Source organism: Macrotis lagotis, chromosome 6 (genome assembly GCF_037893015.1).
Source record: "Macrotis lagotis isolate mMagLag1 chromosome 6, bilby.v1.9.chrom.fasta, whole genome shotgun sequence".
NCBI classification, from domain to species: Eukaryota; Metazoa; Chordata; class Mammalia; order Peramelemorphia; family Peramelidae; genus Macrotis; species Macrotis lagotis.
This window is the reverse complement of record NC_133663.1, coordinates 67,230,145-67,256,823: the sequence shown is the minus strand read 5'-3', so window position 1 is coordinate 67,256,823 and position 26,679 is coordinate 67,230,145.

The window sequence follows — 26,679 nt, the reverse complement described above, 5'->3', positions numbered from 1 at the left end:
GGTGGCCAAGAGTCTGGTAAAAGTTGTACATGTACATTTGCATTTAACTTATTTGCATATTAGTCATTTTGTGAAAGAAGAATTAGAACTAAGGGAAAAGAAAGAAAACCATGAAATAGTAAGGAAAAAGATTTTTTTTTAAAAAAGTGAACATAGCATACATTCAGATTCTGTGTTTCTTTTTTTGTTGTTCTTATTTTTAGGTTTTTGCAAGGCAAATGGGGTTAAGTGGCTTGCCCAAGGCTACACAGCTAGGTAATTATTAAGTGTCTGAGGCCAGATTTGAACCCAGGTACTCCTGACTCCAGGGCCGGTGCTCTATCCACTGCACCACCTAGCTGCCCCTTTGTTGTTCTGTTTAATTTCCCTCTGGATGTGGATGTCATTGTCCATAACATGCCTCCCAGGGCTGTCCTTGATCTCTGAACTGTTAAGAGGAGCTGCATCCATTGTAACAACATTATTGTTGTTAATGTGTACAATGTTCTCTTGGTTCTGCTCGCTTTACTCAGTATCAGTTCATGTAATTCTTTCCATGCTTCTCTAAAGTCTAACCATTCATGGTTTTCTAATAGAACAATAATACTCCATAATACTCACATACTATCACTTGTTCAGTCATTCCCCAATTGATGGACATCCCCTCAATGTCCAATTCTTTGCCTTTACAAAAAGAGCTGCAAAAATATTTTTCAACATGTTGGACTTATCCCATTTTTTATGATTTATTTTGGATATAAGCCTAGTATTGGTATTGTGAGGCAAAATTTGCACTAAACACCTGAGATTTTAAGTGTAGTTCTCTTTCTACTCTCTGCCATACCATGCTGCCTCTAGCTCACATTTGTGAAATAATGGCATACCTTTAAAAATACCCAAATGTTTTTAAATATTTAATAAAGTAGAACAATATTATAAAAAATTACCACTCATTTAATCATTCCTAGATAAATAACTTTACTATCAAAGATATATAAGTAAATCTAAAACACTTAACCACCTGGTAGCAACTAATGGAACTGTAATTATAGTGTCTTTAAGTAGGTTTTAAATTTTTTTTCTTTCTGGTGAAGTTTAAGATCCCTTCTCAGAATACTATTTTTATTATTTTTATGCAGTCATACAAAACATTTCCATATTAACCATGTTGCAAAAGAAAACACAGCAATAAATAATAAGAGTAAAGTTAAAAAGTATGGATTGCATAGACCATCAGTTCTTTCTCTGGAGATGGATAGCATTTTTCAACACAAGACCTCTGGAATTATCTTGGATCATTATATTACTGGAACTAGCTAAGTTTTCGCAGTTATTCATTTTACAATATTGGTGTCACTATATACAATATTCTCCTGGATCTACTCATTTCATTTTGCATCAGTTCATGTAAGTCTTACTGGGTTTTTCAGAATGATAATTTTAAATGCACAAAAAATTTACAAGAGTATAAAGACAACAAATTATGTTGAAATATAGTTAGTGAAAAATTTTAAAAGTTTACAAAACACAGGTTAAGTTTGGCCTAAATTTCCAAACTACCTGATAAAGACAAATATAAGAGTAGAAATTCTATTCTTAGATAAATTTTAAAAGTGCTCTATAAGTAGAGAGAAATATTTAGTTTCTCTGATTTTCCATGTTTACTCTTTAAGAGACTTCGAATAGATGTTATGTGATATATTCGTTTTATAAACTATAAAACCATTTTCTATAAATATCATTCTCTTTACCTTATTAACAAGACTCTTGTATTAGAGCTGAAAGGGATTTTAAGACCAACTAGTCCAACTGAATCATTTAATATATGAGAAACTGAGGGACTAGGAAGGTGTGATTTATTCAGGCTGTGATCATAGGGGTAGTAAAAAGCAGAGTCTGGATTTGAATGAGTCCTCTGACTCAAATCTGTCATCTTTTCCACAGAAACATCTAATGGAAGAATTAAATCATATGTCTTAAAACTGCATAATGTCAAAATGCATTTTCATATGCTTTGTGCTATAAACAATTTATGCATTACCCTTGGTTAAATAAAGGATATTACAGCCCAGGTTATGTTCTCTGTAAAATGTTCTAATCGGAAAGGTGAGAAGTCCTCATGGACAGATGTATGAGGCTGTCCTACAGGAAAGGATGTTGCCAGGTCTAATTTTAGAATAAATAGATCAATCGTGACAACCCGAAAATAATATTTGTTGGGAAGAAAATTTTAAATAATTGTAATAAATTATTGTGATAAATATAAATAGTAATATATTATTTTAAATAAATGAGAAATATGATCTCTAAGATGACAGCTAGTCTGTTGACCCCAAGGATTTGTGTTATACTAGAAATTATTTTAAAATCCTAAATATTAAGGATGATTATTTAACATTAGCTCTATCTTTCCTTTTGGAAAGGGGAATTAATGAAGGTGAAGTGATGGAGTGCTTTAAAATACTAAGTATTAAAGGCTTTTATTTAATTATTATCCCACCCTGCTCCTACCTCTTCCTGGATCGTGCAAGCAGCCTGGAGATGATGATGATGATGATGATGATGATGATGATGATGATGATGATGATGATGATGATTACAATTCACCTTTATATAGCAATTTAATTGGAAAGGGCAGCTAGGTAGTGAGGTAAATAGAGTGTGGTACCTGAAATCAGGAGTTCAAATCTCAGACACTTGATAGCTATTTGACTCTGGGCAAGTCACTGTTTGCCTTAGTTTTCTTGTGTATAAAATGATCTGGAAAAGGAAATGGTGATCTACTTCGGTGTTTTGCCAGTAATAAGCAAAATGGGGTCATGAAGAAAAAGACACAACTGAAAATTACTGAACAATAAAATTTGTTGTTGAGGTAGAAAAAATCACTGGCTTTTTGAAAATGATTGTAAGAGACTAAGCAACAGAGAAGTATATATCTCCTTGTGTGCTTTTGAGTGGTTAACTGAATGATCTCAATAAATGTTGTTCAGTTGGGTCTGACTCTTCATGATTCCATTTATCACCCATTTGGGGTTTTCTTGGCAAAGATACTGAGGGAGTTTGCCATTTCCTTCTCTGAATTATTTTACATATGAGGAACCTGAAGCAATAGAGCCAAGAGACTTGTCCAGGGTCCCACAGCCAGCTAGTCTCTGGAGCTGGATTTGAACACAAGAAGATGAGGCTTCCTGACTCTAGATCTGTCTCTCTATTTACTGTGCTGCCTTCTTAATAAATACTATACTTAAATTCGATTTACTGTGTTTCTGGTCCTTGAGATCCACAACTGAACTAACTTACTTTATTTGCTTACTAATTTGCAAAGTGCCTTTCTTCATTTAATCATAGATTAAGAGCAAGAAGGGACCTTACCATCCAGATAGATGGGTTTTTACAGTTGAACAAATCAAGGCTCAGGAAGTAATTTCATAGACTCCTAGATCATTTATCTAGCTTTGGAAGAGGAAATTCAGTGATTATTTAGTCCATTTGTAGAGAGGTTAAATGAGGATTAATTGCCCAAAAAAATCATTCAGGGAGGAAGAGGCAAGAGGTGAGGATTTGAACCCACATCATCTGACCCCAAATTCAGTGAGATTTGTTTTTTTTTCTCACTGTGCAATTCTACCTCTACAGTCTTCTCCTGGGGAACGAAGTCAGTAATTCTGTTCAGTGTTCCTATCTATTGATGGGAAAAAATCAACTACACATAGATTCCCATTACATGAATCCCTAGAAAATAACTAAGAAGCTTTCTGCTGTCATACTCTAAAAACCTCTTTCTTATCTGTCTTTTTGTAATCAATAGGATAGTAGCTATTTATAAGCAATCCCTATTGATCTTAATGAGTTTAATGAATAACGGATGAGCATAATAACAGAACGAGATTTGGGAAGAAATAATTTCTTCTACAATAGAAGTTTGATACTAACTACCAGGAGATAGAATATAATTAAATCACATTAATTCTCCAAGGTATCTGGCAATTGTCTGTGCTTTGCATAGATAAGAAGGAAAAAGCAGGTCTCTAGTTAGCCTTTGAGAAGACTTTGTAGTTATCTTTCATAATAATTATTACAGGAAAATAGGGCCAGTGTTGAGACTTTTCTAGGAGGTAAAATCATTTAAAAAAAATTTCTTAGCTCAATGTGGAAATAAGTTTTATATCATTTCTTATATAAAATTGATATCACAGTTCCTGCCTTCACAATGGATGGGGGAAAGGAGTAAGAGACTTCAGAATGTTGAACTTTTTAAAAATGAATGTTACAAATATATTTATTTATATAATATATTATAATATTTATATATAATATAAATTGAAAAAAATTAGCTACTGAATTGAATGTAAAAGTTCAAATTAGTGAAAAATTTATTTCTTTTTGGGTATAATACATTCCAGAAAAATTATATTATTAACTGGCCTTTGACCTTGACATGCTGTCTTATTTCTGTGCAAGTTTCCCCATGGCTACAATATCCTTCCTTCTCATCTTTGCCCTTGGGAATCATTTAAATCTATAAGATTCATCTCAAGTGCACCTTCTCTGTTAAAATATCCTCTATTCCCTCCCAACTAAGTGTGGTCTTTTCCAGTGTAAATTTATCTCTAGCCCTTTCTCTGAATCTTTTCTTTCTTTCTCGTCCATTATAGTGATAACCTTGATAACACTTCTTTGCTAACTTGTATACCTCCCCTCTGGTAGATTATAAACAGATGGAAGGCAAGGATGATGCCATTTGGTTTATCTTTGCATTTATTATGATAAATTCTTTGATCTACAAATTGAGCGTTTCAAGGATCTCAGAAGTGATCTCTTCCATCCCTCTCATTTTATCAACAAGAATATTGGGTCCCAGAGTATTTAAGAAATTTCTTTCAAAATACACAGGCAGTGAGCAACCAGGTGATACAGTGGATAATGTTTTGGACCTGAAGTTCAGAAGAGTCATTTTCCTGAATTCAAATCTGATCTCAGACACTTACTAGCTATGTGGCCCTAGGAAGCACACTTAACCAAGTTTGCCTCAGTTTCTTCTTCTGTAAAATGAGCAGGAGAAGGAAATGGCAAACCATTTTAGTATCCTTGCCAAGAAAAATGCCAAATAGGGTCATGAAGAGTTGAACATGACTGAAGAACAGCAAATATAAGTAGGAAATAGTAAAAGCATAATTCAAACCTAGGTTCTCTGACTCAAAAATCTAGTGTCCTTTTTCCTCTAAATTTTTATTTTTTTAATTTTCTAAATTAAAATTTTGATTTTACTTTTCTCTTTAATTTTTTAAAAAATATTTTCATTTTTATTAAATTTAATTGAAATTTTATTTTAATTTATGGAAATAATATTTACATGGAAAATTATGATAGATTGCACATAAAACTGCAAACTTATGTACAATTTGCTATTCCTTTTAAATTCATATAAAAGTTAATAAATAAATTTCTTTTTTTAATCCCCCCCCAATCCTAGATGTCAGATTGAAGTAAAGTTTCTTTTTTTTGCCAAGGCTAATGCAAGATTTTGTTTCTCTTAACTATACATGTTTGAGGGAGAAGTGAGAGAGGAAAAAATTTGAAACTGAAAATAAAATATAATTGATATTTTTTAAAGCTACAAAATTGACTTGAGGACACATTTTTGTCTTACCTGTTCTGGGTACTAATAGTGATAGTTACAGGTCTACCAGGAGATCAGGTAGTCCTTTGTACCGAAGAGTTTGTGTAAAGTGCAAAAATTCTCTAGGGTGATTACTGAAACTGAGATGGGTATCAGAGCAGGTCCAGGAAATCTATCATCTTCCAGAGTGGGCCTATCCTCATCATATCTTCTCCAGAGGTGACTATCTAGGAATACTGAAACCATTGTTACTTGGGGACATTCCAAAGAGAATGGGAGACATCTTGGAACATCTGAGAAACTCTTCATCTCTTACAACCCAGTCTTGAGAGAGGCCTGTGCCCAGGAAAAGGCACATGAAATGATTTATGGATTATTTTTCAAAATCATCATCAAGCTATGGATTAATGATTAGCCTAATTATGTTGAATGATTTAACAGCCTAACGAAGTATGGACTAACTAGACTATGTATAAATTTGAACACAGGAAACCCCCTCTTCCTAATCCACACTCTCCTTTGGTCATTTGGAGGTGATGACTGATCTTGCTGCCTTAAAGGTTAGTCATCAAATGACTCACAAAGAGAAAAAGAAGAGAGAAGGTGTTAGCAAACAAACTCAACAGCTATTTAGTAGACATCCACTCTACACAAACTACTGTGGTAGATGGTAGAGATATAAAGACCCCAAAAGAACAATCATTACCTGCAAATGCTTTAATGAGAGGAAGGAATAGTGTGTGTGCACTCTTAAAGAGTAAGTACGATAAAAGTGATGAGTGTTAGGGCAGAGGACAGAAAAACTTTAAACTGGAGGAATTAACAAAGGCAACTTCAAGGTCATGGCTCTTTAAAATGAGACATAGGACCATAGATCTGGTAATGCAACACCATCAGAGGCCAACAAGTTGGATCACCTCATTTTACAGTTGAGGAAACTAAGGTTGGACAATGTTAAGGCATGAGGTCCTAGAGCTGATAAGTTTTCAAACTCAAGCCTTTCTGCCTGCAAGTTGATCCTCGATCCTCTACTCCACTTTTTCAGTGATAAGAGAAGGAATCTGAAAGACAATGATGAAAAATGAGTAAAATTCAGGGAAAGAAAATGGCATGTTCAGAATATTTGAAACATATTAGTCACACTCTCTCAGTGCTCCATACCAGTCTCTAACACTCTCTAAATGTTTTTGAGCTTGGAGAATACCTACTAGTCCATTTTTTCTGGAATATATAAAGGAATGTAGAAAGAATTAGGTCTGGGAAAAAGTAACATGAGTTAAATTACATGGACATTTAAGATTTGGAGTTTTATCCTAAAGGTATAAGGGAGTCACTGAAAGTTTTTGAGCAGGGAATAATATGTCTAAATCTGTGTCTTAGGAAAATGATTTTGGCAGCTCTGCAGCTGGATTATAGAGTGGAAAAGATCTTAAGGCTAATAGTCCAGGTGAATGGTGATAAGAACCAGAACTAGGGAAGTGATACTATAAAAGAAGAAAAGGGAATGGATGAGACAGTTCTTAATGTAGTGTTGAGGGGACTTGGTAGGATATGTGGAATGAGGGAGAAAGAAGAGTTGGCACTGAGTTGGAACTTTCAACTGAGAGAATGGAAGTATTCACAATTGAATTAGGGAGGTTTGGAGGAAGGTTTATGGGAAAGTGCCCTCCCTTTGGGCCATACCATGAGGCAATGGGACTTCTAAGAAGCACCATTCAAAAGACAATTTGTCTGTCTGGCCTAACATTCAGGGAAGAAATTTGGGGGTCATCTGTTTAAAAATTTTAATAGAGGCTACAGAGGCATTTGGAATCATCAAGGAATGGAAAATGTTGACAGAAGAGAGGACAGGAAATGAGAAGAAAATATAGAAGAGAAAAGGAGAAAAGGGAAGAGAACAAAAGAGAAAAGAGGAACCAATTTGGAGGATATGTACACTTGGGGGTAAGTGGTAGAGGGTGAATCAATAAAGGAGACTGAGAAGGATCAGTCAATCAGGAAGAAGCAGAACTAGAAAAGAACAGTATTAGGGAATCGTATAAAGGAAGGAGAACCCAGGAGGAGGATAGTGTTAAATACTTAAGGAAAATTCATGGGGAATGAGGATTGGGAAAAAACATGGGACTTAGCAATTAAGAGAAAGTTATTAACTTTTGAGAAAATATTTTAAGTAGAGTTGTAGGATGTGTTCCTCCATTGCAAGAGACTTAAGAATGAATGCATGTAAAGAAGTGAAAGTGTTGGATATAGACCAGTGAAAGAGAAGGGAGAAGTTTGAAAAAATAGCTCAAGGGGACAGCAAAGTCAGAGAAATATTTTTTTAAGGATAGGACATATTGGGGTGACTAGGTGGCACAGTGGATAGAGCACCGACCCTGGAGTCAGGAGTACCTGAGTTCAAATCCGACCTCAGACGCTTAATAATTACTTAGCTGTGTGGCCTTGGGCAAGCCACTTAACCCCATAGCCTTGGAAAAATCTAAAAAAGAAGGATAGGACATATCTGAGTATATTTGAAAATAGTGGTAAAGGAGTCAGGTAGAGTGTCAAGGTGAGAAATGTATCCTTGTGCTATGAAGGTAGAATAAGGAGGGTCCCCAGTTTGTTGACTGAGACATCTTGGATGACCTTATGAGAATACATGCACAAGACTGAAACTGCATAGGCAAGCAAAGATGGGGTGAGATTTTTGATGGATTAGAGGGAATATCCACAGTTATGAAATCACAGCTCCATTTGATCATTTTTTTAGGTTATTGCAAGGCAAATGGGGTTAAGTGGCTTGCCCCAGGCCACACAGCTAGGTAATAAGTATCTGAGGCTGGATTTGAACTCAGGTACTCCTGACTCCAGGGCTGGTGCTCTATCCACTGTGCCACCTAGATGACCCAATTTGATCATTTTTAATATTACTATTAGCAAATTAAGCAGATTGTGGTTAACTCAATACTTTAGAAAGCATCAAATGTTCTTATAAGATGCTCTAATAAACCAAGAAGGCATGGATAAAGAATCAGTTTTGAAGACAGTAAAGTTTAGTTCAAATCCCATATCTGAACTGTACAAATCATAATTTCTCAGTCTTATGGGTCAGTCTCTAAAGTTCTAAATGCAAAGAAGATGCCAGCCTATATTGGAAGAAAGAATTGTTTGTGTGTTTCATTGTGGTAGTGTTTCATTCAAAAAGAAGCACATTTTCTCAGGTGTCACCTCCTTTGGGATGCCGTTTCTGATACTCTCAAATTATTAGAATTCTCTCTTCCCTAAAATTATATTATATTAACTAATTTTCATAAATGTTTTACCCTCTTTCATCCCCCCAAGTAGCACTCTTAAGATAGGCCTCTGTTTTATTTTGTGTTTCTCTTCCCAGAATCTAGTTCATAGATGGGGTTTAAGAAAAGCTTATTGAATTTAATTAAATTTCCCATGAGGGAACTGACCATAATGTTAAAATCTTTGATGTATTCATGATGTATTCATGTTATTTCAGGTTCTCGTCTACATTTCCAAAGTCATGTCATCTTGCCACATGAGGACCAACCTTAAAGATGGAGGCAAATGGGAAGAGCTCTGGACTTGAAGGGGAAAAAAACCCAACTTCTATTACTTCTTAGCTATGAGATCCAGTGTTAGTTTCTTCATTTGTAGAAGGAAGGATGAACTAGGTGAGCTTCATGATTCTTCCTAGTTCCAAAGCCCTAGTTTCTTGAAAGTGAGAAAGGGTCCTGCTGATCCCCAAGATCCTTGTAAGGATATAATGAGATTATTAGTGTTTTGCAAATTTTAGAGTGCTCTTGTATTTCATTCATTCATTCATTCATGTGACTCATTTCCATTCAATTCAACATTTATCTATTAAGGGACTAAAAGCATTTTTTTTGAGAATATACTATGGCCATCATAATATTAGGCATAGTGGGAGAATCCAATGACATTTAAAAGCTTTAACAAAGATTTATGATCATGTACCTCTTATCTCATATGCATTTGTATTTAATTTATATTTATAATAAAAGACTCATATTAAATTTCCTAAATTGTCAATTTATTCCTATTAGCCATTTCTTGAGTAAAAGAAATCACTTTTCCAGCTACTTAGGCCTGATTTTTGATGGTTGCCTCAAATTCAAAGGATCAAAAAATCTAATCCATTAAAAGGAAAAGCAGAAGACTCTTACACAGAAAACAGAGTTGATTTATTACAGTCTTCCTTGAAATACAACAGAGTTTCCTAAACAAGATACCCCAATTGGACCAATAAAATAGGAAACCTTTGTGAAGAACATTTAGGGAAAAGGTACAAGGTAAGATCAATCATACTGTTTTCTTTCTTTCTTTTTTTGGCAAGGTAATGGGATTAAGTGACTTGCCCAAGGTCACATAGCTAGATAATTATGAAGTATCTGAGGTCAAATTTGAACTCAGTCCCTCCTGATTCCAGGTTGCAGATCCATTGCACCACCTAGCTGATTCCAATCATACTATTTTCAGTGGTCTATAGCCACACTTTACAGGGATTGAATACTCTAGTATGAGAGGACTGTGCATAGGGAGACCACCTAAACCATAGAAACTAAACAGATTTTGCATCTGAGAAATGGGATTATGTTTCTTAGCATCTGTTTTTAACTATCAGTTGAAGTATATGAGACACAGTAGAGATATAGTTTATCTAGAAGGAAAAAAAGAGATCCAAACTGATGTGGTTTGAAAATTGGGATGAGATCCATTCTGTGAAAGACAGTTTATTTGGGTGTGGTCAAATGGGATAGAACAAATTCTTAGTTCTGTTGATTCTCCATTTTTTAAAAAGTTTTTGCAAGGTAATGGGGTTAAGTGCCTTACCCCAGGCCACACAGCTAGTTAATTATTAGGTGTCTTGAGGCCGGATTTGAACTCAGGTACTCCTGACTCCAGGGCCAGTGCTCTATCCACTGCACCACATAGCCGCCCCTAAAGAATTCCATTTCTTCTTACCAATGGTGGTACCACTGCTGATGGAGTTCAATATATTCAATGCTTTCTCTCATACCCCGATTTGATGATGATGTTTGTCCTTCATTCTCAAAAAAGACTATGACATTAGGGAGGCAATATCATGACAATCATATGAATGAGATTTAAGTGAAGGGGTGCTCTGCTAATTTATCAGCCTTGTCTTCTTCTGCAGAACCACTTGGATCCAATGGCCAAATATGAATTAGGACAACTGGAGATGGCACTGAATATGAAACAGTCAGAATTAAGTGACTTGTCCAATGTCACACAATTAGTAAGCATCAAGTGTCTGAGGTCAAATTTGAACTCAGGTCTTCCTAACTCTAGGACTGGTGTTCTGTCCACTTCACCACCAAACTTTCCTACCCAGCACTCCCTTCTTCTCAGATTTTAAAAATAGATAAATTTGTATGCCACTGTCTGAAATAGGAAAGATTTAAATGACAGTTCTACCAGGGCTTTTATCACTATGGGATTTATAAAAGAATTGATTTTCTTCTCACATGTATTAGAGCTCTTTTCCTGAATTTCTATTTTGCAAGACTCTTACATCATAGTTATTTTGGGATATATCTTTTCTCTTCAATGGAATATAAGCTCCCTAAAAGTAGGCTCTGTGTTGAATTCATCTTTATATCACCAGAATCTAGCATAGTGTTTATTTAATTGAATAAAATACATCTTCTGTTAAGTGGTGCTTCATCTATGTTTGTGAATAAGGTAGAGAGATCATTATGACTTGGAATGATGGAATCTTTTGGGTTAACCAACTCAACTGTGCTTGAGAAAAGCAGAAGCTCAATAGCTGGAAATATTCAGTGCATTAGATTGACCAGGAGACATTTAGGTTTTTGAATTTTTGACACTTCAATCCATATTGCTAATGGGCTTAGATCTTTGGGTCTAAAGCATTTCTATGCAACAAAAGAAGTGGGATTTGATTCCTTCTCACAACCCTCCCTCACCCCTTGTTTTAAAAGTTCTGTTTATTAGAGTGTAAGGAGCAGAGGCCATCCCTTCTCCATCTCCAGTGAGAATAGATCAACCATACACTGACACAAAATACAGAATCAATCATGGGGATTTAGGCTGAGATTAGACTTGGAGTCAGACTATGTGGGTTCAGGATTCACTTTAAGACTTGGCAAACTGGGTGACTTGAGAAAATTGCTTCACCTTGCTGATCTCAAATTTCAACTCTTCATTTGGAAACTTTAATGAAGATTATGAATTACATTGATATAGCAACATCCTTTCATGGATTCAGTGTGAGTATTCTCATACTATGTGATTTTTTTTAGGTTGTGGATAAATGACTTAAAAAAATTAAGTGATTACTATATTCTAGATACTCTGCCAAGTACAAGATCTACAAATATAGAGAGATGATCTTGCCTACCTTCCAGGTGCTTGCATTCTAATGAAGAATTATGTGTGTTAAGGGCAGTTATGTTCTGAGGGGGCACAGGGATGATGAGTAGAGCAAAAAAGAAAGGAAAGAAGCATTTATTAAACACCAGATACCATGCTAAGTGTTTTATAAATATTATCTCTTTTGATCTTTACAACCACCTTGGTAGGTAGGAGCTGTTATTACTCTCATTTTACAGAGGAGGAAATTGAGGTAGACAGGTTAAGTGACCTGCCCAGCCTCACACAGCTAGTAAATTTGACTTCAGGTCTTCTTGACTCTAAGACCCACATCTCTATATAATGTTTCACCTAATTTCGTCAATAGCAGGAGTGGGGAACCTTTTTCCTGCCAAGGGTCATTTGGATAATTATAATATCATTTGTGGGCCATATGAAGTTATTGGCTTAAAAATTAGCTTGCTATATTTGATCAAACATTTAATTAATCTCAGGAACAATTTTAGGGTATCTGCAATGGAAAATACTATCTGTATCCAAAGAATGAGTTTAAACAAAGACCAAAGACTATTACCTTCAATTTTTTTTAAAGTTGTCTTATGTACTACGTAATTTTGCTATTTCTTTTATTATATTTTTTCCTCAAGGATATGGTTTTTTCTCTAAACACATTCAATTTTGATCAATGTATAGCATGGAAACAATGTAAAGATTATCAGACTGCCTTCTGTGGAGGGATGGGGAGAGGGAAGGGAGGTTGGGGGAAATCGTAAAATTCAAAATGTTACAAAAATGATAGGTAGAAACTACTATTGTATGTAATTGGAAAACAAATAAAATATTTACATTAAAACATTTAATTAATCTACCCTTGAAAAATTCCTAGATTTATTGAATTTCAAGTCCCATCTGCAGTTGCTCTAGATCAAATGATTTTGTGGACTTTATATGGTCTGACTTATGCTCTTCAATAACAAGTCAATGTTGACATTTCCTTTCCATAGTATTGATATGATTTATCAGAACAAGAGGTAGGAGATAGTGATGACTGGGACAGTTTATAGCATCATGGGAGGAATGGTCAGGAATCTGAGTGAGGGTCTCATTAAGATGGAGCCTTTGGAGGGTGCAGTGGTAGCAACAGTCCAGCAATGAAGTAGGAAGATGAGCAGGGTGTAGCATGCTGGGGTTCCAGAGCTGGCTAGAACTAACAGGTTCTGGTGAAACAAGGTGCTCTATACCAGGGAGGGAGTTCCCCAAGCTGAGTGGTTTAGTTCCTTTCTGAAATCTTCCATGAAGGATCTATCTGCTGCACTGGAAGCCTTCCCTTTCTTTAAGTAGTTATTTAAAAAAATAAGCTCACAAAAGCTTAGAAAAATATAGAAAGAATTGCACAAAATGGTGGAGTGAAATGAGCAGAACCAAGGGAACATTATATACAGTAACAGTAATATTGTTTTTACCAACTACTTTAAGTAAATAAGTTATTTTGAGTACTATAAATGCAAAAGTTAATTATAAATAACTTATGAAGAGAGATAATATCTGCATCCAGAGAAAGAACTGCTAATTAGAAGTATTCATAAAATTATTTTATTGATATATTTTTGAAAAGATTAGTAAGTTATGCATAGTAGATTGGAAGTTTCATATGCAATCATATTTTTTATCCTATGATATGGAAATAGTTGCTTTTCACTCTATAAATTAAAAAAAATATATTTTGTGAATGTGCCTAGGCTATTCTTTGCCCTTAATCTTTTCATATTTGTGCTAACCCTGACCTTATATAGTTATCTGCATTAAAACTCTTGCTAAGGGTAAAGCTTTATATAATGGTAAACAATCAAATGAGATATATGTAAAACTACTTAGCACAGTGTTTGATATATACTAGACAGTTATTAAATGCTTGTCCCCTCCCCCTCATCATTATTCTCATTGCAAATCCAGTAGGAAAATAATTTGGTCCATGAACTTTTCATCACGCCTCTTGGTTTTGTATAGCCAGCTTTTTAATGTATCGAGAGAACCAGTATTTGGGAAGAAAATAAAATAGAGAATGGTTGAATGATATAAGTGGGGTTGAAATGAAAGCTGATGGAAGCTGAGTATGGAGTGTGCCAATTGACTATATATTCTATGTTCTAGATTTGGACATATTCTCTGTATGGCATACTGGCCTGTATACATGGAATAGAAACTGGGAATCTTCTTGTTATTTCCCACACATGGTATTTCCTCTTTCATTTCTATGTCCTCGGACAGGCTGTCCCTATGCTTAAAATGTTCCCCTATCCCAGCTCTTGCCTTCATCTCTTGAAATCCTGAGTTTCCTTCAAGGCTTAATTCAGTTGTCTTTTCTAAGAGATCTTTTCTGATTTCTCAGTTGTGTTCCCTACTCCAATTCATTATGTGTTTTTTGGGGGAGGAAGGGCAAGTGGACAAATATTTTGTATTTACTTGATGGTTTAGGTTTTCTCCCCTTAAGAGAATGTGAGCTTCTGCAGGATGGGAAAGGACTTATATTTGTATTTAAATCTCCAATGTTTAACACAGAGTCTGGTAAATAGTAGATACATATTCATTGATTGATTGATTAGTATATGTCTAAATCCATGACATTTTGTTGTCCTTTCTTCCTGGTAGATGATTGCTCCATAGCTAGAGAATTGGAATTCTGCTTCCAAGGGTTGAATTCTCTTATGACTGATAGATCAATGGTACAAGGCCATTAATCCTCATGTCAGGTTTCAGAAGTTGGAGTCAGGAGGATCTGATCTTGAATTTCATTTTAGATATTAAATAATCATGTGATCTCAGGCACATCATTGATCTGTTCAGAACCTCAGCTTCCTCATTCTCAAAAACAAGGGTGATAACATCATCTATTAAAGTTTTTTGAAGAAACAAATATGCTAATGTGTGTAAGTGATCTATCAACCTTAAAGTTCTATTTTCACAGGATGGGGTCCTGATAAATGGAAGAAAACATTGGTCCAGTAAGACGACAGATTCAGGAATGAAGAACAGGCAATATAGTTCCCTGATGCTACTTCAGGAATGCTCTTTAACCTTAAGGAAGTTACTTTATCTCTCAAGACCTCAGTTTCCTCAATTATAAAACAAGTAGGTAGGGGTAGATATCCTCTGTGCTCCCTTCTAGCTCTCAATCTATGATCCTATCTTCTACCAGAGCAGAGAAGAAAGGATGGGGGAAAAACATTTAATTAAGTGTCTACTGTATGATAAACTATGTTATTTGATCCAGACAGCATCTCTGATTGGTGAGCATATTTTACAATGGAAGAAACAGAGACAGACAGATTAAATAACTTGAGCAGAGCTAATAAGCATTTGAAGTAAGATTTGAACTCAGTTTTTTTTTGACTCTAGGTTCAGTGCTCTATGTACCATGGCATCCCCTTTGGACTGTGTATTGCTGCCTTTGGAAATGGGTGCTTATGTGAGAGGTTAGAATATCTGTGTGCCTACATCATCATCTATGAGGATGACTGTAAGCTAAGGAGATTGAATCTTTTAAAACAATGATACCAGAACTTATCAACTTATCACATTATGATGAACCCCTTGAGAATAGTTTCCTTGGGAGACCATACACTTAACTCATATTCCCAGTACTCAAATCTTTTATCACATTTCAGACCTTAGAGCATTCTCTTCTGAATTTTCACTTTGGTGATGAATCTCCAGTTTTTGAACTTAGAGTTAAACTTGGACATAGTTCTGAGTCATTTAGAGTCAGGTCTCATGAATTAGGTGAGTGCTCATTCTGGGTAACAGGCTCGAGCTCTAAAAGTCATTTGGAACCTTAAGATAATATTTGAGGATTAATGATTGGTCATAGGTATGAATTGATACTCATAATCTGCTTTACTGTGTTCTCTCTCTCTCTCTCTCTCTCTCTCTCTCTCTCTCTCTCTCTCTCTCTCTCTCTCTCTCTCTCTCTCTCTCTCTTCCCCTTAAATAATCCAGAACAACATTTAGCCACAAAAAATTTTCCATGCAATCTTTGGAATGCCATTTTTGCTTGTACAGCCGGTTTCTCTTGTTAATAATGCTTTGCTTAGACTAATATTAAGATTCTTCTACATTCCCTGAACATGTGTCATCTGGGCAACACAGGGAGGTGGTATCGAAATGGTATGGAACCATGCTGAGTTAGGGGTACTGATGGGGTTTGGGGACGAGAAGGGATAAAGGGAGCTAAAATAGGAAAACAGTCCCATAACATCATAGCTAATCTACCCAACCAATAATGCAAAAAATGGATGATTGAGAATTGACTTTAATGGTAGGTTGTCAGAAATTACACCGTATTTCATCTTTCTGTCCCCTGTAAAAAATCATGTGGCTGTGTTTATCAATTCCATCATTTTTTTGGCACACATTTCACTCAGATCTTTATGCTGGTAGGAAATGTTTTGCTTAAGGAAGAAAACTGTCAGAAAAGGTCTTTTCAAATGTTCATAAACAATGGAGAAATTTGGTCTTTGGCGGAGAAGTTTCCAAACACCCAAGAATATATTATGAATTCAGTTCATCTGGCTTAGGGATGATGTGATAAAATGAAAAGACATTGGTTTTGTAGCCAGTGAAACTAAGTTTGAATTCTAACTCTGTTATTGCTACTTACCAACTTTGAGTCTCACTTTCTGAATCCTTGAAAAGAAGGCATTGGGGTAAATGACCTTGGATGTCTCTTCCAGATTTATGACCCTAAGACTATTTTTCACACCTTTCATTACCTGGTTGATGGTTTACTCCAAGAATGAAGCCCACTACAGTTAGAGGGGGCATTGCCACCCTTTAAAATCCTAATTCTGATGCAGTCCAAATTCATTCTCCTCCCTGGGAGAGGCTTATTGAATTCAGGGAATTGCTGCTCCTTATACTTAGAGCCAGACTTACCAGAATCTCTTTTCCAGTTTTATGTATGTCATAATCCATTTATGGCCATTTGCATTTTGAAATCCTTGTCACTGCATCAAGGTATTAATCCAAGTACAGGGCAGCTGTTTCAAAAATGGTTTACTTGCTTCCTGAAAAGGCTTTTTACAGACTGTTCAGAAAATTGCTTAGAGGGGATATTGGTGTTTGCTCGGTTGTATTTTTTCTTCTACCAGTAGGTAGGTCAAATACTTAAAAAGGCTTCTCTCCCAGGCTATTGCCCTGCACCTTTTTTCTTTTTTGACTCTCAATTGATTAATTTTATTAGTAACCTATGTAAGGGCATAAAAGTCATTTGCTATTAAACACAATTACTAAATAGTAATTACTAAAGGAAAATCCCATGAATTGTCTTCTTCTGATCTCTCTGTCAAAAGCAGGGTCTTGATGTTGAAAATCAAAAGCTCTACTTTAACTTAATCCTTCTATAGCCATACTTACCTTTTTATTCTTGGAAAACAGTGTCCAGAATAGAAGGAATTAGGGGTTGCGAGTTAACTCTGGAGGTGGAAGCTTAGGAGATTTTGGTGTTACTAAGCATTGATGATGCCAGCAAATCAACCACACATAACTTGACCACATTTCCTGGAGGAGACTATTTTGTGGTCCCAGTGGTCTTTAAAGGAGAGAGATTTCAGTCATATGATGATCATAGAAATAGAAATAGAGATCTCAGAGACCATGTTGTTCAAATTAAATGAAGTCCAAAGAAGTCAAGGAGTAACTCAATTTGGGTCCTCTGACCCTAGAACTAGAATCAGTAGTTTTGGGAACTAAGGCAGAAATCTTAGCAGGATCAAAATAAATTTCCCCCTAGTTATTAAATTTCTGAAGCAGCCTGAAACTACTTTTTGGGGCCCCTTAGTATGAAATTCCTCCATCCAGTCCTGGATTCCAGGATAGCTGGAGTCTTAGTTATCTGAACAAGCATTGGGTTGGTATTCTAACACCTTTTAATATTCACAAGTCAATTTCTGAGTTTCTGGTTATTGGTATTCTGGTTAACCTCTCTGATGGATTCCCTGGATGCCCTTTGGAGAAATTACATCTACTGAACAGCTGCTCTGTTCATTTGCTTTCCCCCTTTACCTTATTTCAGAGAGAAAGAAAAAGGAAATACCAACTGAGAAAAGGGTATTCTGATCCCAATGGCGCTCTGGGGAAGAATTGTGCCCCTACTTATAAATATCAGACCTGGCATGGGGTATGGGGTGGTTGGGGCACACATTAAACTAAAAATATTGCTCTGTACACAAAACTTATTCACAGTTTTAAAAAAAGAGAGAAAATGGGCCAAGGGTACAGTGGATAGATTCACCCCTCACATACTTTATTATTCTAATAACTGCTTACTACTGTTGTTGATGACTAGAAATTCACTGGAGCCTCCCAAAATGGTCCTGCCTTGGTGCAGATGGAGGCCACCATGGTAATGGCAAGTTTGTGGGAGGCTTCTCTAGTTAGCCATGATTGATATGGTGGTTTAGTCTATAGAGAGAGCTCCCAGTCCATTCTCCAGGATCTTGGAATAGCTTTGGAGACAATGGGATGGCCCCTTCTCCTGGACAATCTCTCTTCCTTGGCTTTCCTATGACACTACACCCTTCTAATTCTCCTATTATTTTATCTGACCACTCATTCCTAGTTAGGCTCCTTTGTTGGTTCAATGCTCAAATCTACTCCCCTCCTTCCCCCATCCTCCAGAGCATAGATGTCCCCTAAAGTTCTTTTCTGGAACTTATTCTGTTCTCTTGATACCCTCTCTTGTTGATCTCATCTCTGTGATTCAATTATCATCTCTCTATACAAATAACACACAAATCTACATATCCATCCCTTGGATTCTCAGCTCTCATCTTCAATCACCAATTCAGCCTCCACTAAGATGAGAAATTAATCTGCCTAAATTGAAAGTCTCACCAGATAACCCCTGCCAATACTCAATAAATTCCATTTTCTCACTATTACCTCCAATATCAAATATTAAAACTTCTGGCTTTCCAAGCCATTCATAAGCTATCTTTTCTACTGTTTTAGTCTTGTTACACCTTTCTCATCTCCATGTACTTTGTGATCTCCTGACATTGATCTCTATGCTGTTCTTTGCATAAAACACTGGCTGGAATCCTCTCCCTTCTTATTTCAGCTTACTAGCTTCCCTGGTTTCCTTCATCTCTCAACTAAAATCTACTTCTGCAAGAAGTCTTCCTTAGTCATCCTTAATCTGAGTGCCTTTTCTCTGAGATTAACCCCAGTTTGTCCTGTATATTTGGGTATAGTTTGCAAATTTTTCTCCCCTATTACACCGAAATCCTTAAAAGTAGTGACTTGTTTTTTTTTCTTTTAATATTCCCAGTGCTTAGAATACTGCCTGACTCAAAGCATACCTTAAGTAAATGTTGGCTGACCAACTGGCTGTTGTAAATCTCCATTTGCATATCCTATAGATATCTCTGGAGCTCATCACCTATGTATTTCTATTCTAAACTTTTCCCATTCTTTTGAGGGCACAATCATCCTTCTAGTGAATCAAGATTTCATCTTATTCTTGATTCCTCTCTTCTTCACTTTTTGTTGTTTTTCAGTCATTTTAATCATGGCCCATTCTTTGGGACCCCACTTGGGGTATTCTTGGCAGAGATAGTAGAGCGGTTTTGCCATTTCCTTTTCCAGCTCAATTATTAGATGAGGAAACTGAGGCAAACAGGGTTAAGTAACTTGCTCAGGGTCACACAGCTAATAAGTGTCTGAGACTGGAAGATTCATAGTCCCCCTACTCACTACCCACTATCACTCCACGTACTACACCACCTTTTATAGTCAATCAAATGCCAAATATCATTGATTCCATTTTGCAACATATCTTACATCTGTACCTTTTCCCCTCTCATTTAATTACAATTCTAGTTCTTGAAATGATCACTTCTTGTTTAGATTACAGAAACAACCTCCTGACTGGATATCTAACTTCTACCAAACCATCTTCTACACAGCTGGCACAAAAATCTTCTAATGCATATCTGAATGTATCTCTCCTCTGTTCAAGAATTTTAATCGACTCCCTATTTCTTCTCAGATCAAATACATATGCCTCAGTCTGATGCTTAAAGTTCTTTGTATTCTGGTTCTGGGCTACCTTGCTATATTTATTTCAAGTTATTCCTTTTCACGAGCTCTTTATTGTAGCCACATCTTACTTTCTACTTTTGGAACTCCAACACTGTTATCTTCTTACCTCTAAGACTTTGGCACAGGCTATCTTGCCTGGAATGCACTCCCTCCTTATTTTTTGCTTCTAGAATACCTAGCTTCTTTCAAGGCTAAATTCACCTTCTCAGTAGAATGAGTCCTGGAGTTTAAATCAGAGGACACTGGCACCAACTGAGATTATCACCTATTAACCTCTTGCTCCGGTCTGGGGAAAGTCACTTCATTCTTCTTACTCAGTTTCCCCATTTTGTTATATGAAGCAGATAGGTAGATGACTATAATGTTTTTCTACTTCTAAATTTAAGATCTCCTTTTTGTTAGTGTAACATGTAAACACTTATTTACCTTTTGTTGTTGTTTGTCCTTCATTCTCAAAGAGGGCCATACATCAGGGAGGTGATGCCATGACATGCAAGTGAACTGGATTTAGGTGAGGTATAGCCTCTATGGAATGTAAGCTCTTTGATGGCAGTTTTCTTTTTGTCTTTGTTCCCTTTGTAGTGAGAATAGTATTTTAGACATGGTAGGATCTTAGTAAATGCTTCTTAGATTAAATTAGATTGGATTGGATTGGATTGGATTGGAGCAGGTACCTAGGAGACCTGCAGCTAGTAAAAGGGGAGGGTAATATTCCTAGGGTACAGAACAGGGTGAGACATCATCTTTAATTTTGTTTAAACTTTTCTAGAGACTCCTAGAATCTCTCTAGTCCTAGACTAGAACATTCTGGTTTAGCTCTGTATTTCTTCAGCCTGTCCTCAATGAAGGACTGATAAAGCAGGACCTTCTTTTAAATTCTTTTTCAGTATGTGCAAATGGAACTTGGAACCTTGAGATAGTATAAGGAAGGAGAGAGAAAGAGAGAGCTTGTTGCATAGACTGTGAGAATTTGACAGGGATTCTGGATGTTTTTTCTCAGTCTCTTTGATTGTCCTCTCTCTTTGATAAAGGGAAGGGAAGGAAACATTTTTCTCAGCTCTTCAATTTTTTTTCTTTTCTTTTCTTTTATTTAATGGCTCTGACCCTCACTGAAGGGCCAGAATCTCTCCCAAGGAATGAGAGTCTGGCAGTAAGGAAGTACACTAGGCTCCTGAGCCCAAGCCCTTTCCCTGATTATAAGGGAAAATCAAATAATCTCTGTGAACTAAGGAGTAGAGCTCTTTGAAATACTCGCAATATTATCATTGTCATTGAAATTGTTCCCTGTCATTCTCCATATCCTCCAGGAAATAATGTATATTTGTGTGAATTCTTTTCTCCCCAGCCACATAATTCATGATGGCAGGTCCCCCAATTCTTACCCACCTTATTAAGATGGCACATTGCCTATGCCATTCTATCTGCCATTTGTTTGGGTACTATTGTGCCCATCAATTTTTCTCTCTGTTTTCCTTCTGCTGAACATTGTTTCAACAAGACTTCCTAACTGACTTATGCTGACAGTGATACTAAGGGGGAGTGCCAGGGCTTCAGGGCTGCTCAGCTGGGGGGTTAACTTTGCAAAACCACATGGCTGATCAAGTGAGAGTACCAACAGGGGGTGCCACAGACTTTGACATCAGCAAAGAAAGTTTTTGGGAGGGAGGGGTAAGTTAAGGAAGAAAAGGGACCCCATGGAAGTTGCTGCGATGTAATTAGATCTGAGCACACAGAATGCTGCCTGCCCACAAGTGTTATTCATGGAGATTTGCCTAAACTACAAGGCACCAGAGAAACAATACACTTCTAAGTCAGATGCTTAATAAACCAGGCTTCCATTATTCTCCAGAACCAGACTCCTTGGCATGTCTCAATGCTCAACTGTTCAGAATCAACATTTGGCTTGTCCTCACCTAGGATGTTTGGTGGGAGCCAATTTAGATAGTTGGGATGGGAGTAATTTTACCCTTATTTGGATAAGAAATATTTCTGACCTGTTTGTTGTTTGTGTATAAGAGGTCCCACTTACATACTCAATTCAACACACTTATACTAGTTTCCAGTACCAGATGTAGAAGCAATTGAATTCAATGCTACCAGCATCATGAAACTGAACAGTAAGATGAAGAATGAGGGGAAGGAGTTGGGTAGGTGCTCCTTTAAATAGCTTAAAATTGTACTAAGACTTTTGGGACACCCAGTAATTCAATCACTTAAATAACAATGGAAAAACAAATTTAGTAAATAGAAAACTTCTCTATTTTATTGATTCCCAGAAACAAAATGAACTCCTAATCCCAGAAACAAAAAAAGAGGAAAACCATAATCTTATTTTACTCAGTCCCAGGAAGACCCCTCCTGGAATATCGTGCTGTTTGGGGTGTCATTTTTGAAGAGGGTCCAGAGGGATATGATAGTAATGATAAGACTTAGTATTTATATAGTAATTTAAGATTTTCAAGATCTTTGCAAATATTGCTTCATTATTTTGTCACAAAACCCTGAATTATGTGTCATTATTAGCCTTGTTTTAATAGTTAAGGAAACTGAGGAAACCAGGTTTGCTGAGGCTGGATTTCAACTCATATCTTTATTTATTTCAGGTTAACTCCAGGACCTGAAGACCAAACCATTATAAAAGCTGCTTGAATTACCTAGAGATGTTTTGCCAGGACAAGAGAAAGCTTATAGGGGACAAGAGAAATCTTATAGGGTCTATGCATTAAGATCAAGCAAATTATTAGGGATTATTGACCTAACCCAATTCATTTGCTTGATCCTAAAGCATAGACCTAAGAACAATCAATAAGTTAAGCAACAAACATTTATTAAGTGCCTGTTTTTGTTAGGTATTGTTCTAGATGCTGGTGATGGTTCAAAGACAAAAATGAAATATTCCTGTCTTCAGGGAGCTTACATTATACCAGTGTCTAAAACTTTAAGTATATATAAATTTATAAGCTTACAAACAAATAAACCCAAGGTAATTTTGACAAGTTTGCATTAGTTCCTATGTGGGATCATGGAGGACTTCATATAGGAAATGATATTTAAGCTGAGGATTGAAGTAAATTAAGTAAATTAAGGATTATGTGCTTCCCTGGGAAATAGCAACCTATTCCTCACAAGAGATTTTAGAGAAGAGGTTGAATGACTATTTAGTGGGCAAGCCATAGAGAAGTCTTATTGAGCACTGACTGAACTAGAAGACCTTTGAGGTCACTTCTCTCTCTACAATTCTATAATTCTGATATTTTCTTATTTTTTATTTTATTTTATTTTATTTTATTTTATTTTATTTTTAGGTTTTTGCAAGGCAGATGGGCTTAAGTGGCTTGCCCAAGGCCACACAGCTAGGTAATTATTAAGTGTCTGAGACCGGATTTGAACTCAGGTACTCCTGACTCCAGGGTTAGTGCTCTATCCACTGGGCCACCCAGCTGCCCCCTGATATTTTATTAATCAATACTGGCTGTTTGCCTTCTTCCCCCTTTCCCTGCCCAGTATATTTCCCAATAAATGGACTCCAAGGTCATCTCCAGCGTACAACAATAAACATTAATACCATCTTGGGGACATTCTTGTCTTTTGCTTTTCATTTATACAGATCAGTACAAATTAGAAAATCAACTTCCTTTTCTATTGTATTCTATCCCCTAGTCTCCATTCTCTTTTACTCTGGGATTTGTCATTTCCAACACTATGGTACTGAAATGTCATTTCTCCGAAATGTGATCTACTCTTGAGATGAATCATCCTTCTCCTGGGGAAGATTATGAAATATTGGAGATAGAGAAATTCTCTACTCCAACTCTTTTGTTTTACAGAGGATCATGAAGACCTAAGTAACTTGCTCAAATTCAGCATGGCATAGTAAAAAGAATATTAGATTTGGAGTTAGGAAGACCTGGGGTTCAAACCTCACTTTAGACGCCAGCTGTGTGACACTGGAAAAATCATTTAACGTGAAACTTAATTTCCCCATCAGTAAAATGGGGATAATAAAAACAACTGCCTTCATAGTTGCAAGATCTTAGGTCTTGAAGTTTTGGGTAACTATTTGTTCTTTCGTGAGTGAAAGAAAACAGATCTGGATGGCATAAGGAGATTTGATGGTTTATTTTACCATTTCCCCCCTTTTTAGAACATTAAAGCTCAAACCTTTAGGGAAGCAGAGACTGTGGGATGTGTTTGAATTTTTCAAATCAAAGGCTGCTAAAGAAGGGAGAACGATAGGTTTCAATAAGCACCTTCTTTCAGTAATTTTAAGAATTCTGCTTGCTAGGACAGAGAAACCCTGGGGGAGATGCCAGAAATGCACACATATGCACACAACCTCACATGCAAGCATCATGAATGGAATTTTCCTTAACTTGACTTGCCCATACCAAGCCCCTTCCTGCACAGATTCTGAAGGCAAACTTGGGTCTAATTGGACCTTTTGGAAGCCTCCAGTCTTTCTGTCTCTCCCACCCTCTAGCCTTCACCCCAGGGCAGCCAAGTCTATGGTTGGCCATCAGGGCTCTGGGGGCCAATGTGGAGGCAGGACTATTGTTTTGTGCCTACGGCAAATGTTTCAACCATGAAGCCTGGACCATTTATGCAAATATCCAGGTGCTCTCCGTCCTATTTGTCATATGAAACAAATGGATTCTTGCCACAGATACAAAGTCGTAGACATAGATCAGCCTTCAAATAACCAGGAAACAAGCCATTGATTCTTGTTTTGGGGATGGGGTAAGGAAGATTTGTGGGATGGAGAATTTTACTCAAGTTTTGGGATTGAGTTATGTGTCATGTGCCTGGAGGTCTGGATATAGAAATATCAGTATACAGAATGTGTTTATGATAGTTGGGAAGGAAATTTGAATAGCTAAAAACTAGCAAATGCTTCATTTTTATAGGTCGTCATGAGTTGGTCAAAATTCATTTCAAGCTGTTTAAAAACAAGAAAAGAAATGTCTTCTTAAAAAAAAGAGCCCAATTGGATATAGCATCAGAAAAAGATGCGCATATTTTGAAAAGACAATAAAAGTCCTCAGAAGACCTAGGTAAAAGGACAAATTGACATTTAATTGAAAGCATGGTGCATGAAGAGATCTCATACTTTTTATAGGATCAAATTACCTGGAAAACAGAAAGAAAAATGATTAGATGGACATAAAATGGTTATAAATACAAATCTAAAGTGGAGTTCAATGACAAGGGGGTGAAAAGTCACTCGTTAAAAAAAATATCTACAATAGAAAAATCATGCTTGACTTTGGTATTTAATATCATTTTCAAAACTCAAATTAGGAAAAAAATTCTTTGTTCGTGCCCCTCTCTAACTGGTCTCTAGCTGTCTGTGGGATGCCAGAGGAGCTTGGCTTAGTGAGGTTGACTGTTTTCTTTACCAAACACAGAGAAGTTATTTTTCCCAGAGAGCCAATGCAATGCTGACTTTGGGGATTCTTGAAGGCCAACAGAGAAAGAAGCATTTTGTGGCTTCTTTAAGGGAGCTCATTAGCTTGCAAATTCATGGTGTGCTAGGATGAATATTTTCCAGAGGGTCAACAGACAAAGACCAGTCCTGGTTCAGTCTCAATCTGTATTAACATTGAGCAACTCATTGTCCTTCTAAGGGCTTTAGGTTTCTGTTCTTTGGACTAAAAGGTTTGACTAACTTGGTCATCCCATAAGGATACATAATTATTTATGGTTTTGAAGGCTTTTGGCTTATATGGGCAGTGTTCTTCTTTGGAACTACTTCTAGTCTGTCAGTCATAGCTAGATTGTACCAAGGACAAATAGAAATTACACATGTCCTCAGATCACCTAGATTTGTGCGGAATTTCAATACTAGATTTGTGGGGGAATTTCAGAACACAGAACATTATGGAAAGAATCCCTGGCAGGGAAATGGTCACCCCAGGATATTGTGAGACCATTCTGAGGAGCCCATTACTTAGTGAAGAAAAAAAAAAAGATTGCTATTTAGATAGGGTTTGGCTGAATGGTTTCTGAAGTATTCAGCTTTGAAAATCTGTGACTCAATTATTTTTCATTTTTCTCTAGTCTGCCATAAGAGACTGAGAATTCATTTGAAGTAAACTTTTGGTACCTTCTAAATCTCTTTCCCTTGTGACAAAGTCCAGTCAGTTGTCCTGCTCCTTGTACTGTGGAAAAGTCAGGCTTTAAAGTCCTATAGTTAAGATTTCCAAAACCATCAGTGATCTATCCTTTGGGGCGTCCTCTGGTTTAGAACATGGGATATTATCCAGAGAAGATTCTGAAACAAAAGACCCTTGGGAGCATGAGGAAAGTACTGGTCACTCAACTGGTTTTGCAGCCACCCCAAGGTTGGAGTGTGGTGTCACATGGTAAATTTGAGTGTGGAAGCAGTTCAGATATAAAATGGTTATTCATATCAATGATGTAATATGATAGGTAAGAAACCTAAAGTATTCTTAGATTGCATTAATCAGCATAATTCCTAGGACTAGAGAGGGAGTAGTCTATCTTCTATCTTGATTAGAGTTCATCTTGGCTATCATCTTCATTTCTGGGACTCACATTTTAGGAAGAACATTGATTGATAAACTGGAGAGTAATCATAGGAAAGCAAT